This window comes from Pristiophorus japonicus, chromosome 3 (genome assembly GCF_044704955.1).
Source record: "Pristiophorus japonicus isolate sPriJap1 chromosome 3, sPriJap1.hap1, whole genome shotgun sequence".
NCBI lineage: Eukaryota > Metazoa > Chordata > Chondrichthyes > Pristiophoridae > Pristiophorus > Pristiophorus japonicus.
This window is the reverse complement of record NC_091979.1, coordinates 274,479,700-274,496,605: the sequence shown is the minus strand read 5'-3', so window position 1 is coordinate 274,496,605 and position 16,906 is coordinate 274,479,700. Positions and strand designations below refer to the sequence as shown.

At 44.1% G+C, this 16,906-nt stretch overlaps 1 protein-coding gene and 1 pseudogene across 2 annotated transcripts in view; both read right to left on the bottom strand.

Moving 5' to 3' along the window:
- The window catches only part of lhpp (phospholysine phosphohistidine inorganic pyrophosphate phosphatase), a 180,035-nt gene that overhangs the window by 63,021 nt on the left and 100,108 nt on the right, over positions 1–16,906 (bottom strand). The window lies entirely within an intron of this gene.
- Positions 4,512–4,630, bottom strand: LOC139260541 (5S ribosomal RNA; annotated as a pseudogene).

The following is a 16,906-nucleotide window of genomic DNA, read 5'->3' as shown; positions in this document are numbered from 1 at the left end:
CCAACTTTAGGAGGGAATCTCACACTGCTTTGCTCCAGAGTCAGGCAAAGTCGCAGCTCTGACTTACACTACAAAACGTTAGTGCTGGTGCAAAGTGAAACCAGATGCTACGACTGCCGTGCCAATGCACATTTAAATAGCCAACTTATTTTTCCTCCAGTTCATGGAAAGCAACAATGTTGAAAATGGAGACCTATTATGAAGGCCCATCAAATAACAAACAACTTGAATTTTTTTGGCAAGTATCATGACTTGTATTTCAAACAGGATAAAATGTTCAGAACTTAGGAACATATAAAATCACACACAATATCAAATCTGTCTGCACTTTAATCTATTTCATTTCACTTGCAATTAAAATGTACATTTGTTTTGTATGAGAACATTCACCAGAAAATGTCTGTAATTTTGCACCTTTGGAATTACTTTATGTAATCTATCTCGACAACGTGCAAGATAATGACTATATTAAAAACACTAGGCAACTTTAAAATCGTGTTTTATAAATGGATGCCAGAAGAAAAAAAACATCGATGGTATATGTGACATGTCACTGTTTTGGGATTGTGTGTTTACAAACGGATTCTGAATAGCCAGAATCTCTGTAATGGACCACTGACCAACCATTGCATAATCAACTCCATTTACACTTGGAATATCTCAATTACGTATATTTGCTTGAAACAAAACAGACTAAGCTCATGTGTACTTTAGTTCCTGCTCTCCAAGGTAACCTTTACTTGGAGTAGACCAAGAATGGCTAATCAGGGCAGGCAGGAAGTGCAGCAATTAAGGGGCCTACTTCATCGTCCTATGGTTCCAGTAAAGGTCAATACTCCAACTGAACTCATTAAGCATGTCAGCGAACTAATCATTTCTCATCTAAGTGCCTGCACAGTTCAAGCCAGAAGAAGAATGAATAGAAGCACAAACTACTTTTCCCAATTCACTGGCTGTTTTTGTATATATAGCAATGGCAGAACAATTTTAAACACAATGGCAGTGGCTAAGTCACAAGAAAAGGTTTACAAAATTGATTTATTCAGTTGCAAATGATGTAACTGGACCTATCTATTCTCTGGGTTGATCATTTTGACTAGTTCGATTTAATCTAGCTCCCACAGCCGTGCATCAATTAGCTAATTTTGACATATCAAATTATCCTGAAAAATGTAATCAATCTGCAAAGAAAAAAATAAAGAGAGCGTGCAACACATGTTGACTGGAATATTAAAGATAAAAGAACAGACTTTATTTACAGCACATTAGATTTTTGTCTCTGTTAAATGAAGGTGACAGGCAGTAACTATTTCCCGATCTGATTTCCCATTGTAAGAGAATGGGCTGGATTATTCAAAAACTAGTGATCATTTTCTAAATTGACACTGGGGTATACAGTGCAGAGAAAAGATGCTGAACTGGTCGTCACAACAAGTCATGTACATCTGGCATAACACAACAACATACTTTTGTGACCTAAATCGAGAACTGCAATTCTGTGCTGTACATTTGACTTTGTACTCTTTGCTGCTTTTTTGGATGATGTTCTCTGATTATCTGAATAAAATTAGGAGAGTGTTACAGTTCCCATGAAGCACAAAATCTTGATAAAAAGACTTTATAGATATATATCTATATCTATCGCTTGTCTAATAACTGAATCTGTAGTCATAAGCATTGTTTATGCAATCGTTACCTATTCTGGGGATGAATTAGCTATTCAGATTCCCTAGCTTCACGTGTTCTGCATTATTGCAAAATTACAGGTCACCAAAATTAGAGTGTGATTAAAAATTAGGTGATAGGAGAATAGATGGATGAAGTTAAACCTGGTTGGCTTAGTAGTTAAGCCAAAGTGACTGGAGTAATACTAGAACCAATGTAGGTGCCTCCATGCAAACAAAGCTTTTTAGGTTCACCCCACCAGATGTCTATTGGTATAGTTTTTTTTGTGTGCACTGTTCCTCAGTGTAACAAGGATAACATCCATGGTGGATAAACTACTTGGCTGTCAATTTGAGAGTCAAATGTATGGTGCTGTGATGAGCTGCAGTTCATTGGACATTTGGTAAATGGCAACCTTCTGTTGAGAGAATCCACCCCAGCTGAAAGATACCATTTCATACAAGATGAGCAGATGAAGATACAAATAGAGGTTTGCAAATGTGATTGACACACACATATTGATGGCAATTATGATGAGGTATTAATAGAAAATGGGAACCATCCTCAATATCCTTCAGCTTCATGAACAGAAAGTGCAATCTAATCCAAATTTACTTTAAATAAATAGTTCCTGCCCCCGATGGCACAATGTACAGCAAGTCATTGAGCTACATGTACCAGGCAGGTTCCAGGTTCTATTCCCACTCTCGTGCCAAGCTAGGCAATCTCAGCCAGGGCAACTTTAGTGCGACAAAATTAGCCTGGGTGTCCCTGAGCTGGGTGGGAGGCGGGGGATGTGAAAATGATCTTAAACCTGAACATGCAGTGACACAGTCTGTGCAGTATTTAAAATTTAATTTAAAATTATGAATGGGTAATTTTTTTTAAATAGGGTTCAGAACATCAGATCTGTTATTGTTGCAAATGTTGTTAAATTATATTTTCATTATATCCTAAACATCTGAACCAAAGGCAAACCAGTCATTAAATAAGAATAATAATCAAAAAATCAAAACCCTTCCCTTCTCTCCTTGTACACCATTCTTCCCGCTTTTCCACATTTATTTGCCCAGGAAGCCCCAGGAGATTCATTAAACCAGTAGCTACAAATATCAAAATAAATCAAGACTTGTATGTTAAATTGTGCCTTTATATTTGGTTCAATGCAACTTCCCATTTACTTTTTTCCCCTAAAAATGGCCCATGCAATGAACTACTGTATAACATTTAAATTTTTGGATCTAATGGTACTGGGTTATGTTTTGATCAAATCCAGATATCCACCTCATTGCAGACTAAACATTTTAGAGCTTGCATGCTAAGTTGACTTAATTCCACAAAGCGATATAAAGTGTGGAACTACATTTAAAAATCTTAGGAAAGTAGAATATCAAAGACCACATGCCCACAGTCATGTGTTGGGACTCTCCATAGCCTCTCATCTTTCTCCTCACTGACAGCACAAAGATCATCGACACCCTGGAAAGTCTGATGTATGACCCTTAGAAAAATACATATGCTGCTCAGTTTGTTTTCTCTCTGTCAGATAATAATCTAATGTGCTGTAATGTCATGGAGTCATAGTGCACACACTAGCTGAATGACAGTTAACGTTTTCAACATGGTAATCACCAAGTAGGCCTGTCTGCAAAGCTAATCTAACTGAAAAATAGACTCATCTCAGGCCAAAAGAAAAATGAGGCAGAAATGTTACACAAAGATTAAATTGTGTTAATTAAATCAGAGCCCTTAAGCATCCAGGAACATTCCTTTGGCACATAAAAGGTGAAAGAAACACTTTTCTGTGAGGTCCAATTTTTATTTTTCTGTAGCATTTTGTAATTTTGAGATAGCATGCAGTTATTCCATTCTGTACCTAGAGATTTGAATTACTTGATAGAATTTAAATAGTGTATAGAATGAAAAGACAGATGATTCAAATCACTTGCAGTGAACTGGCCCAATCCCAGACCTGGGGGCAGATGTCTATGTTAAGGCAAAGAGTCAGACATGGTGTTGGGAAAAAAAAGTATCTAACTGCACAGTGCCTACCATGTGAGCTTTACAGTGATGGGATTACAACAAGTTCAGGGCGGTGTCCCATATGTAGGACATGAGGTTATCTGAAGGATATATATATTTTTATTTGTTGTGGCATCTGTGTCAACTGTAACATATAAAAACATGCCTCACAGAGGCATAATCAAAGGTGCATGCCAAGCCAAAGGAGGAAATATTAGAAGCGGTGACCAAAAGCTTGCTTAAAGAGGTGGGTCTTAAAGGAGGGGTGGGAGGTACAGACACAGACGAGTTTAAGAGAGAAATTCCAGAGTATGGGGCCTGGGCAGCTGAAGTCACAGTCGCCAGCGGTGGTATGAAGGGATGAGGTTGCACAAGAATGAGGTGCTTAGCAGGTTTATCCAGTGAGTGCAGAACACATGCCAGATTTGTTCCCAGGCCAATGTGGAATTAGATTTTAGTTGGGGTGGAGTAAGGGGTGTGGCCACTGGCTTCAGCACTGGATTAAGGAATAGAAAAAAACCCACCCAGGATTCCCACTCCTGATTGCGGTCCTGTCACTCCCCACTGTAAATGTGTGCGTGGGGGTGTAATGTATTTACTTCATGGGTTCTTTGCTTAAGCATTCATAGCAACACATTGCTATTCAGAACTAGTTAGTTTATTAACAAAGGTTTAACAATCACACTACACATTGCCAGTTCATCCATGAGGCTCACAACTGCATACCTCATCTGGATGACCTAGACTCAACTGGGGTTTTATTGAGTCTTGTGAACATCACGTGACTGGCGAAGCCACTCACAATTCTACAACTCTTGTTGCAAAGGCTACTGCACCTGGTATTCCCAGGTGGTCTCCTATCCAAGTACTAACCAAGCCTGACTCTGCTTAGCTTCCAAGAATCAGACGAGATCGGCGTTTTCAGATTAGTGTGGCCGTAGCCTCACAATTCTACTCACAGGTGCATACTTTACAGTGGGGATTGTAGCTTAGGACACGATCAGGTTATGCAGCGATCCATCTTCCCACCCCTCCCCAGCCTGGTAGCATAACCTGCTGACACACATCATTAAAGCATCCACTTGAACAAAGTACCGAGTGTGCCCACTGCCAATGGGACAGTACCTCAGAGCAAGCTTTCAGGAGAGCAAGAGAAGAAAAATACATTATACACAAACAGTACCTCTCAGTTGCATTTCAGTTTAGTTGCACTAATTAGATCACAGTGTTATAGTAGTAGAGTTCTACACTGTAAATTACTGGCAGTAGCAATTGTTTCAGGTGCATGTTACTACAATATTGTATTTATAATCAGAGTTCTTATTGTCTAACTAGAATTGGGTCGAGTCCCAAGCCTGAGTTAGTCACATCAACAAGTTAAAAAAAGTTCTATTTTTATTACACTTTTCTGCAATTTATTTAAAAAAATAAAAGCCCACATTAAAATAGTGATGACGAGCTAGAAGAGTAGTGAAGGAGCCAAGAAAAGTAATGTTGCTACCTCAGTGATAATGACTGATTCACTGTTAATATATATGAAAAATACCAAAGCATTTCACAAATAGGTGCAATAAAAATGGATGTTGAGCCAGTAAGGAAAAGATAAGTTGAAGAGATGGGTTTTTAAAAACGTTTAAACAAAAAAGACAGACACATGCAGAAGGTTTATGAATGTTGGGAGAGACACCAAGGAAGTTGAAGCTCTGTCGCGAATATTGGCGGGGAAGGGGCAGAAAGAGGATGGGTTACACAGAAGGCCAGGGCTAGAAGAATGGAGTGTTCAGGAGGTGTTATAGAGATAGAAGAGATTGCATGAGATCGGATGGAACAAAGAAGTGGAAGGATTTATTAGATTAGGACGAGGCTATTGAATAACAGGTTAAAAGACCATCTTTTTAATGTTTATTTGGTCATGAGTTCACCATAGTTACTGTTATATAGGTAAACCTATAAATACATGGTTTAACCACCAGAGGGCTCATCCCCTGGAGTCCCAAGGGATCCCTCAATCCCTTGGGAGCACCTGTACATAAGGAAGCCTCAGAGGCTGGAAAGGCACTCTGGAGACCTGTAATAAAGGACTACGGTCACACATTACTTTGAGCTTACAGTATCTGGTCAGATTCTTTAATCAAGACATAACAACTGGCGACTAGATACAGATGACGAACCCCACCGCAACAATGCAGAGAATCGTGGGCATCCTGGAGAAATTTTGGAGGGAGATGATTGGGAGACCTTCGTGGAGCGACGCGACCAATACTTCGTGGCCAACGAGCTGAAAGGAGAAGTGAATGCTGCCAAATGAAGGGTGATCCTCCTCACCGTTTGCGGGGCACCAACGTATGGCCTCATGAAAAATCTACTCACTCCAGCGAAACCCACAGAGAAGTCGTACGATGATTTGTACACACTGGTCCGGGAGCATCTAAACCCGAAGGAAAATGTTCTGATGGCGAGGTACTGGTTCTACACATGCAAGAGGTCTGAAGGCCAGGAAGTGGCGAGCTACGTCGCTGAGCTAAGGCGCCTTGCAGGACATTGCGAATTTGAAGGACACTTGGAGGACATGCTCAGGGACTTCTTTGTATTTGGCATTGGCCATGAAGTAATACTTAGCAAACTTTTGACTGTAGAGACCCCAACCTTGAGTAAAGCCATAGCGATAGCCCAGGCGTTCATCGCCACCAATGACAATACCAAACAAATCTCTCAGCACACGAGTGCTGCTGCAAGTACTGTGAACAAAGTTATGTTGTTTTCAAATCGTAACGTACAGGGCAGGACTCACATACCTGCATCTGCATGTCCGCAGCTGTCTCAGAGTCCATCATCAAGGGTGGTGAATGCAAGGCCATTATCACCTTGTTGGCGCTGAGGAGGTGATCATCGTTTCCATTCATGCCGCTTCAAAGAATACGCTTGCAAGGACTGTGGAACAATGGGACACCTCCAATATATGTGCAGGTGAGCTGCAAACCCTGCTAATCCTGCAAACCACCATGTTGCAGAGGAGGACAGATCCACAGCGTATCACGACGAACCAGAGCCTCAGACCGAGGAGGCAGAGGTATATGGGGTGCACACATTTACCACAATAATGCCGAAGGTTGAATTAAATGGACTCCCGATGTCAAAGGAGCTGGACAAGGGTGGAAGCCAGTCCATAATGAGCAAAAAGACTTTCGAAAAATTGTGGTGCAGCAAGGCCTCAAGGCCAGTCCTGACTCTCATTCGTACCAAACTGAGAGCGTACACAAAAGGAACGGATTCCCATAATCAGCAGTGCTACTGTAAAGGTCTCCTACAATGGAGCGGTGCACAATTTACTACTCTGGGTGGTACTGGGCAATGGCCCCACGCTGTTCGGCAGGAGCTGGCTGGGAAAGATACGCTGGAATTGGGACGACGTCCGAGTGCTCTCATCCATCAATGACACTTCGTGTGCCCAGGTCCAAAACAAGTTCCCCTCACTGTTCGAACTGGGCATAGGGAAGTTCCAAGGAGCAAAAGTGCAGATCCACTTGATTCCTGGGGCACGACCCATCCATCACAAGGCGAGCGCGGTACCATACATGATGAGAGAGGGTGGAAATCGAGCTGGACCGGTTGCAACGAGAGGGCATCATTTCGCCAATCAAATTCAACGAGTGGGCCAGTCCCGATTGTTCCAGTCCTCAAGGAAGATAGCACCCCCAGAATCTGTGGTGATTACAAAGTAACTATCAATCATTTCTCCCTGCAGGATCAATACCCACTACCAAAGGCAGACGACCTATTTGCGACGCTGGCGGGAGGAAAAACATTCACAAAGCTGGACTTGACCTTGGCCTACATGACGCAGGAGCTGGAGGAATCATCGAAGGGCCTCACCTGCATCAACGCACACAAAGGTCTCTTCATTTACAACAGATGCCTGTTTGGGATTCGATCAGCCGTGGCGATATTCTAGAGGAACATGGAAAGCTCGCTGAAGTCGGTCCCGCGCGCCGTGGTTTTCCAGGACGACATCTTGGTTATAGGTCGGGACACCGTCGAGCACTTGCAGAACCTGGAGGAGGTTCTTAGTCGTCTTAATCGTGTGGGGCTCAGGTTAAAACGCTCAAAGTGCGTTTTCCTGGCGCCTGAAGTGGAGTTCCTGGGGAGAAGAATCGCGGCGGACAGCATCAGGCCCACCGATTCGAAGACGGAGGCAATCGAGAAGGCACCGAGACCAGAGAACGTGATGGAGCTGCGGTCATTCCTAGGACTCCTGAACTACTTTGGTAACTTCTTACCGGTTCTCAGCACACTGTTAGAACCACTGCACTCTTTACTGCGTAAAGGAGATGAATGGGTATGGAGTAAAAGCCAAGAAAATGCCTTTGTGAAAGCTAGGAAACTGTTATGCTCAAATAAATTGCTTGTGTTGTATGATCCATGTAAGCGTTTGGTACTAGCATGTGATGCGTCGTCATACGGTGTTGGGTGTGTATTGCATCAAGCTAATGATCTGGGAAATTGCAACCGGTTGCTTATGCATCCAGAAGTCTGTCTAAGGCTGAGAGGGCCTACAGCATGATCGAAAAAGAAGCGTTAGTGTGTGTTTACGGGGTAAAGAAACTGCATCAATAACTGTTTGGGCTCAAATTTGAATTGGAAACCGACCATAAGCCACTTATATCCCTCTTTTCTGAAAGGGGATAAATACAAATGCATCGGCCCACATCCAGAGATGGACGCTTACATTGTCCGCATACAACTATGCCATCCGCCACAGGCCAGGCACAGAAAACTGTGCCAATGCTCTCAGTAGGCTGCCATTGCCCACCACAGGGGTGGAGATGGCACAGCCCGCAGATTTAGTTATGGTAATGAAAGCATTCGAGTGTGAGCAATCACCTGTTATTGCCCAACAGATTAGAACCTGGTCGAGCCAGGACCCCTTACTGTCCTCCACGGGAGTTGGTCTAGTGTCCCGTTAGAGATGCAGGAAGAAATAAAGCCGTACCAGCGGCGCAGAGTTGAAATGTCCATACAGGCAGACTGCCTCCTATGTGGTAATTGGGTAGTGGTGCCATAAAAGGGCAGGGACACTTTCATTAGTGACCTCCACAGTACCCACCCAGGCATTATAATGATGAAAGCATGGTGGCCCAGTATCGATGCAGACTTAGAGTCCTACGTGCACAAATGTAATACATGTTCATAGTTAAGCAATGCACCCAGGGAGGCACCACTAAGTTTATGGTCCTAGTCCTCCAAATCGTGGTCCAGGGTCCATGTCGACTATGCAGGCCCATTCTTGGGAAAAATGTTCCTTGTGGTTGTAGATGCATACTCCAAATGGATTGAATGCGAGATAATGTCGGCAAGCACGTCTGCTGCCACCATTGAAAGCCTGCGGGCCATGTTTGCCACGCACGGCCTGCCTGACGTCCTTGTGAGTGACAATGGGCCATGCTTCACCAGTGCCAATTTCAAAGAGTTCATGACCCGCAATGGGATCAAACATGTCACATCTGCCTCATTTAAACCAGCATCCAATGGTCAGGCAGAGCGAGCAGTGCAAACAATCAAGCAGAGCTTGAAGAGGGTAAGTGAAGGCTCACTGCACACTCGCCTATCCTGAGTCCTGCTTAGTTACCGCACAAGATCCCACTCGCTCACTGGGGTTCCCCCCGCTGAACTGCTCATGAAAAGGGCACTTAAGACAAGGCACTCATTAGTCCACCTTGATCTACACCACCAGGTAGAGAGCAGGCGGCTTCAACAGAATACATATCATGATTGCGCAAATGTGTCAAGCGAAATTGAGATTAATGATCTTGTATTTGTGTTGAACTATGGACAAGGTCCCAAGTGGCTTCCCTGCACTGTCGTGGCCAAAGAGGGGAGTAGGGTGTTTCTGGTCAAACTTTCAAATGGACTCACCTGCAGAAAACACTTGGAACAAACCAAATTCAGAATCATGGACTATCCAGAACAACCAACAATAGACTCTACCTTTTTCGACACCCCAACACACACATCAGTGGCAACCGGCCCAGTAGTTGACCACGAAGCAGAACCCATCACCTGCAGCAGCCCAGCAGGACTCACCACACCCAGCAGCCCTGCAAGGCCAGCTGCGCAGCAGCCCAGCGAGGGCCCAACAAACGACTCACCAAAACCAGCATTTGCACCGAGACGATCAACCACGGAAAGGAAGGCCCCAGATCGACTCACATTGTAAATAGTTACACTACAGACTTTGGCGGGGTGGGTGGGGGGGGGGAGGGTGGGGGGGGAGAATGTTGTTATATATGTAAACCAGTAAATATCTTATTTAACCACCAGAGGGCTCATCCCCTGGCGTCCCAAGTGATCCCTCAATCCCTTAGGAGCACCTGTACATAAGGAGGTCTCTCAGGCTGGAGAGGCACTCTGGAGACCTGTAATAAAGGACTACGGTCACACATTCCTTTGAGTTTACAGTATCTGGTCAGATTCTTTACTCAAGACGTAACAGTTACCAAGACTAACTTCAAACAAGCCAACCGAGACATCTAGTGCACAGTCAGCTCAGCAGTAATAGCGGCAATGAGAAATCACCAAACTAAACTGGGAACTGTGACAAACCCAGAGTATCAAGCAGAAATAGTCAACTCAGCCCAATTTACAGTACTCCAGGACAGCATTGCTGATTAACCATCCTGTCTGGCTCACTAATGGACACTGAAAAGCACACCCATCATTAGGGCTGGGATTCTTCCCACTCCAGAAAACCCTGCAAGCCAATGTCTCAATGTGTGGCGGTGGTGCTAGCTGGATAAGCAGTAGATAGTTAACCAGTGCTTTGCCAAGGTAAACTCCAGGGGTATCTAGGCCCTCCAAACTTAGGTAAATGGATCACGTCCCCAGAGAGACTGAATGTACTTTCAAAACAGTAATTCTAAATGTAGATTGGAGTGGCTTGGTTCAGACACGAATTGACTCAAAAAAGAGAATTTGCAATTAGAACAAATCGGGGCTCCCACTTCGCCACATAAAAGGTTATTACACAAGATAAGGGCTCATGGGGTTGGAGGTAATGTATTAGCATGGATAGAGGATTGGTTAATGGACAGAAAACAGAGAGTAGGGAAAAATGGGTCTTTTTCAGGTTGACAGGCTGTAACTAGTGCGGTGCCACAAGGATCAGTGCTGGGGCCTCAGCTATTTACAACCTATATTAATGGCCTAGATGAAGGGACCGTGTAATGTATCCAAGTTTGCTGATGATACAAAACTAGGTGGGACAGTAAGATGTGAGGAGAACACAAAACATCTGCAAAGGGATTATAGATAGACTAAGAGAGTGGGCAATAGGGTGGCAGATGGAATATAATGCAGGGAATTGTGAAGTTATTCACTTTGGTAGGAAGAATATAAAAACAGAATATTTTTTAAATGGTGAGAAACTTTTAAATATTGGTGTTCAGAGAGACTTGGATGTCCTCGTGCAAGAAATACAGAAAGCTAGCAAGGTACAGCAAGTAATAAGGAAGACAAATGGCATGTTGTCCTTTATCCTTTATTGCAAGGGGGTTGGAGTATAAGAGTAAGGAAGTCTTGCTCCAATTGTACAGGGCCTTGGTGAGACCACGCCTGGAGTACTGTGCACAGGTTTGGTCTCCTTATCTAAGAAAGGATATACTTGCCTTGGAGGCGGTACAATAAAGATTCACGAGATTGATTCCTGGATGAGAGGGCTGTCTTATCATGGTAGATTGTGTAGAATGAGCCTATAATCTCTGGAGTTTAGAAGAATTACAGTGATCTCATTGAAACATACAAGATTCTAAAGGGGATTGACAGAGTCGATGCTGAAAGGTTGTTTCCCTGGCTGGAGTATCTAGAACTCCTCTTCTTCTTCGGCAGTCCCTCGGAGTCAAGGATGATTTGCTTCCACACTAAAAATGAGTTCTCATGTGACTAATGAGTCCTATGCAGGACCTACAGTCTTTGTCACAGGTGGGGCAGACGGTGGTTGAAGGAACGGGTGGGTGGGGTGGATGGGATGCCGTGCGCTCCTTCTGCTATTTACGTTTGGTTTCAGCTTGCTCTCGGCGTAGAGATTCAAGGTGTTTGGCGCCTTCCCGGATGTTTTTCCTCCACTTTGTGCGGTCTTAGGCCAGGAATTCCCAGGTGTTGGTAGAGATGTTGCACTTTTTTTAAAGGAGGCTTTGAGGATGTCCTTGAAGCGTTTCCTCTGCCCATGTGGGACTCGCTTGCCGTGTAGGAGTTCCGAGTAGAGCGCTAGTTTTGGGAGTCTCGTATCAGACATGCGGACAATGTGGCCCGCCCAACAGAACTGGTCGAGGATGGTCAGTGCTTCGATTATGGGGATGTTGGCCTGAGCGAGAACGCTGACGTTGGTGTGCCTATCCTGCCAATGGATTTGCAGGACCTTGCGGAGACAGTGTTGGTGGTACTTCTCCAGTGCTTTGAGGTGCCTACTGTACATAGTCTGTGTCTCTGAGGCATATAGGGGGTGGGAATCACTACTGCTCTGTAGACCATGAGCTTGGTGCCGGGTTTGAGATCCTTGTCTTCAAACACTCTCTTCCTCAGGCGACCAAAGACTGCACTGGCACACTGAAGGCGGTGTTGGACTTTGTCATCAACGTCTGCCCTTGTTGACAGTAGGCTCCCAAGATATGGAAAATGGTCCACATTATCCAAGGCCGCATCATGGATTTTGATAATCAGGGAGCAGTGTTGTGTGGCGGGGGCAGGTTGTTAGAGGACCTTTGCTTTACGGATGTTTAGCATAAGGCACGTGCTCTTGTATGCTTCGGTGAAGGTGTTGACAATGGCTTGGAGTTCGGCCTCCAAGTGTGCGCAGACGCAGACGTTGTCTGCGTACTGTAATTCAAAGACGAGGATGGGACGACCTTGGTTCTGGTCTGGAGGCAACCGAGGTTGAACAGTTTCCTATTTGTTCTATAGATTAGCTCCACTCCAGTGGGGAGCTTACTGAGGGTGAGATGGAGCATTGCAGCAAGGAAGATCGAGAAGAGCATTGGTGCAATGACACAGCCTTGCTTGATCCAGGTCCAAACGTCAATTGCATCTATGGTGGATCCATTGGTCAGGATCACAGTTTGCATATCATCATGAAGCAGGCGAAGGATGGTGACAAACTTTTGAGGGCAGACGAATTTGAGGAGGATGCTCCATAACCCTTCTCGGTTGACAGCGTCGAAGGCCTTTGTGAGGTCAAAGAAGGCTATGTACAAGTGTTGGTGCTGTTCCCTGCATTTCTCTTGGATTTGCCGCATGGTGAAGATCACGTCCATTGTGCCCCTTAGTGGGCGGAATCCGCATTGCGACTCTGGGAGGAGCTCTTCAGCCACTGGGAGAAGGCGATTGAGGAGGATTCTTGCGATGACTTTCCCAGTGGTAGACATTAGGGAAACTCCTCTGCAGTTACCGCAATGGACGTGTCGCCTTTCTTGAAGATGGTCACGATTACCGCATCTCTGAGATCCCCTTGCATGCTCTCCTCCTTTCAGATGAGAGAAATTAGGTTGTGTATTCGCGCCAAAAGTGTTTCTCCACCATGTTTTAGTGCTTCAGTGAGGATTCCATTTGCTCCTGAGGCCTTGTTGCTTTTCAGCTATCGGATGGTCTTTTCTACCTCATGCCAGGCTGGGGCTGTGCTGAGATGGTGGTGGGTAGCATGCTGCGGGTTGCAGTTGAGGACACCCATGTCGAAGACAGAGTCTCGGTTAAGGAGATCATCAAAGTGCTCCTTCCAGCGGGCACTGACTGCCTCTCTGTCCTTGATGAGTACCTCTCAGTTCTTAGCCAGCAGTGGGGAAGGGGTTTGGGTGCTTGCGCCATAGATGATCTTGACTGCGCTGAAGAATCCACGCACGTCGTGGTTATCAGCTAGTTGCTAAATCTCCTGCGCTGTCTCCACCCACTATCTGTTCTTTAGCTTGCAAGTTTTTTGTTGGACCTCGGCCTTCAGATGTCTGTAGAGTTGCTTTCTTGCTCTCGAGTTGTGTTGCTGTTTCCAGTTCAAGAATGCCTTGTGCTTGCAGCTTATTAGTTCCTGGATCTCTTGGCCATTCTCGTCGAAACAGTCTTGGTGTTTCCTGGTCGAGTGACTGAGCCACTTTTCACAAGTGCTAATTATGGAAGCCTGGTGCTGTGGACATTCTGCATCTCTGGGTCACTGGGAGTTGCCAGGTTGGCAGTGAGGCGCTGGCTGAATAGTGCTTGCTTAGCTGGGTCATGGAGTGCTCCAGTGTTTATTTTCCTCCGGCATTGTTTCTGTTGCCGTCGCTGTTGTGGGGCTACAGTGATGGTGATGACAGAGTGGATTAGGCGGTGATCCGTCCAGCAGTTGTCAGCTCCTGTCATGGTGATGCGCACGTCCTGGCGGTCCCTCGCTCGACGATGACATAGTCCAGCAAATGCCAGTGCTTGGAGCGAAAGGTGTTGCCATGAAGCCTTATTCTTGTCTTTTTGGCGGAACAGGGTGTTGGTTATGACGAGGACATGTTTCTAAGCATTTCATCAGGAGGAGGGTACCGTTGAAGTTGGATTTCTCCACCCCCTCTGTCAATCACACTTCCCCAGAGAACTGTGTCCTTTCCAACTCGGGCGTTAAAATCGCCCAGGAGGATCAGCTTGTCTCCCATTGGTACTCGGGATAGGGATTGTTCGAGGCTGGAGTAGAATTCCTCTTTGGTCTCGATTGTAGCTTCTAGTTTTGGGGCATACGCACTGAGATCCTCTCTCTCGAACTAGGGGGCACAGTCTCAGGATAAGGCGTTGGCCATTTCAGACAGAGATGAGGAGGAATTTCTTCAATCAGCGGATTGTGAATCTTTGGAATTCTCTGTCCCAGAGGGCTGTGGATGCTGAGCCTCTGAGTATATTCAAGGCTGAGATAGATACAATTTTGGAGTCTAGGGAAATCAAGGGATATGGAGATAGGGCAGGAAAATGGAGTTGAGGTCGATGATCAGCCATGATCTTATTAAATGGCGGAGCAGGCTCGAGGGGCTGTATGGCCTACTCCTGCTCCTATTTCTTATGTTCCTATCTTCTTACGTTGGCGTGAAGCTGTAAGTGAGAATCTGGATTTTGTTTCAACTTGCCATGAATTCTGATTAGCATCTAGAGAGAGTGCATTTTTCCACTTAAATGTTAAATGTCACATTAATGACATTACTGCATTGAATTTTATACATTTTAGCTGTTGAAACACAAGTTTGAAGGATTTGTCTTGATTACCTCATGCCTAGCATGATTCAAAATATCCCAACTGCAGATATAGTTAGATATAAGAGCTAATTCAGTGCCAACAGGTTAGGATATAAATTAAGGGTGACAGTTTAATTATGGGAACTATCATAGATTTATTCTATTATAATTATGCTGGAATGTTTCACAGTAGCATATTTGCAGTTAACAGCACCACCTAGAGGTAGTCTAATATCTTCCAGTAGTTGAAAAATAACATAGGAACACAATTGTAAAAACAGGAACACTTCAGGTTAACACAAACACATGGTTTCGCAAACACCGACAGAAGTTACATCATTAGCAGTTGAAAAATATTTATCAGAAATGGTGGCCCAGAATTTGCTGAAAACCCGTGCTGAAACAACGGTGTAAGTGCGGCGTAATGCTGATTTTCAGCACAAAGGATCGAGGAAATTCAGGCACACGTCACTTGCGCCTGTTCTTATGCTCTGCCCATATTCCCTCTATCTTCTACTGCGATTCAGTGAAACTTCTGCCGCTTATCAGAATGCAGTATATTAACAATCAAAATCTTCCATGATTGCATTTTCTTAAACATGCTATGCCTAATGTGCATAAATGATGGTTTGATGGCTTCAAACTTTCATTTTCAGACATAAAAAAGGAATATTTATCATAACTTCCCTGCTTTCCTTAGGCCCTGATGATTTACACTGACTCTCGCTTGATTTATGTTCCGGAGTACTCTAATACGATTAAGACATTTTGGTGTAAGTTGCTGACAGCAAGAACAGTGCAAATTTTGCCGTAACTTGCCAGTTAGGCCATTTGAGGGAATCCTGGGCTAGTAAAGCTAAAGAATGAATATGCTGCAGCATTACAGCCTTGCGTCAGGAAAGCTATAGAGGAAGAACCACATCTATATTGCAGGGCTTTTAAAAAGCAAATCCACGACATAGAACTTGCCAGCTCAGAGCCACAACATTTCCCCAGTAACCATTCTGATGAAATAGTTTTCCACCAGGCCAACTGTTGCAAATTTGATATACTAAAGAATCAGGACTTTCTGCAGGCTCAATTCAAAGTGGATTTATTTGAATGATCTTAAATTCAAATTGAAATTGTGCAGAAACAATTCCCGTGCTCTTTTATTTAAATTGCTCAATTCAAATTAGTGGGTAATTAGAGTTCCCTTCAAATAAAAAAAATGACTCAATTAACAGGAACAGAAGGTACACCAGAGTTGTCTTTACTTGATAATCCTTGGTCTCAATTACACTGATCAATTCGCTCACTTCTTTCCTCGGAGTATTAGAACCAGGACTAGATGTTAAGCAGAATCATTCTTCAAAAGAAAGATTACCGTCTAATAAAATATGCTGTATGCTTCTTGTTTAAAACCAAACCTGACAGCATGTTTACATACAAATTAAAAAGAATTCAGAAATGCAGCCTTTGGAGAACAACAGTGCCCAATTGCAGTCAAAATAATGCAAAATATGTCAAACAGCTGGCACAGCTGTAAAAACTATCCACTGCAATATGATCAACCTGTCGCCTTATAAATAGACCCACAGAAAAATTATTCTGTGCCCATATTTATATTTAAAGGTGCGCAATGCATACAGGTCATTATTGGTGTGCAGCTAGCACGTGTACTGGGTGGGCCTTTGGCACTTTTGCACAAGGCATTGCCAAACCATCTCAGGACAGAGCACAAAAGGGAACATGCACGCAACTAGAAGCAGTGCAGAAGAGGGTTACAAGGCTGATCCCTATTCTCAGAGGATGGAGTTATGAGGAAAGGATCGACGAACAGGGGCGCTTCAGACTCAGAAGCCGGCAAGTGAATACATTTAGGAGGTATTTATAAAGACACTAAGTGGAGTAGAGAAGGTCAATACTGAGCACTATTCAAGCTAAACCGCAAGACAAACGGATAAAAGTGTAAACTGGCTTAAGGCAAGTCCAAGATTAATATCAGGAAGTATTT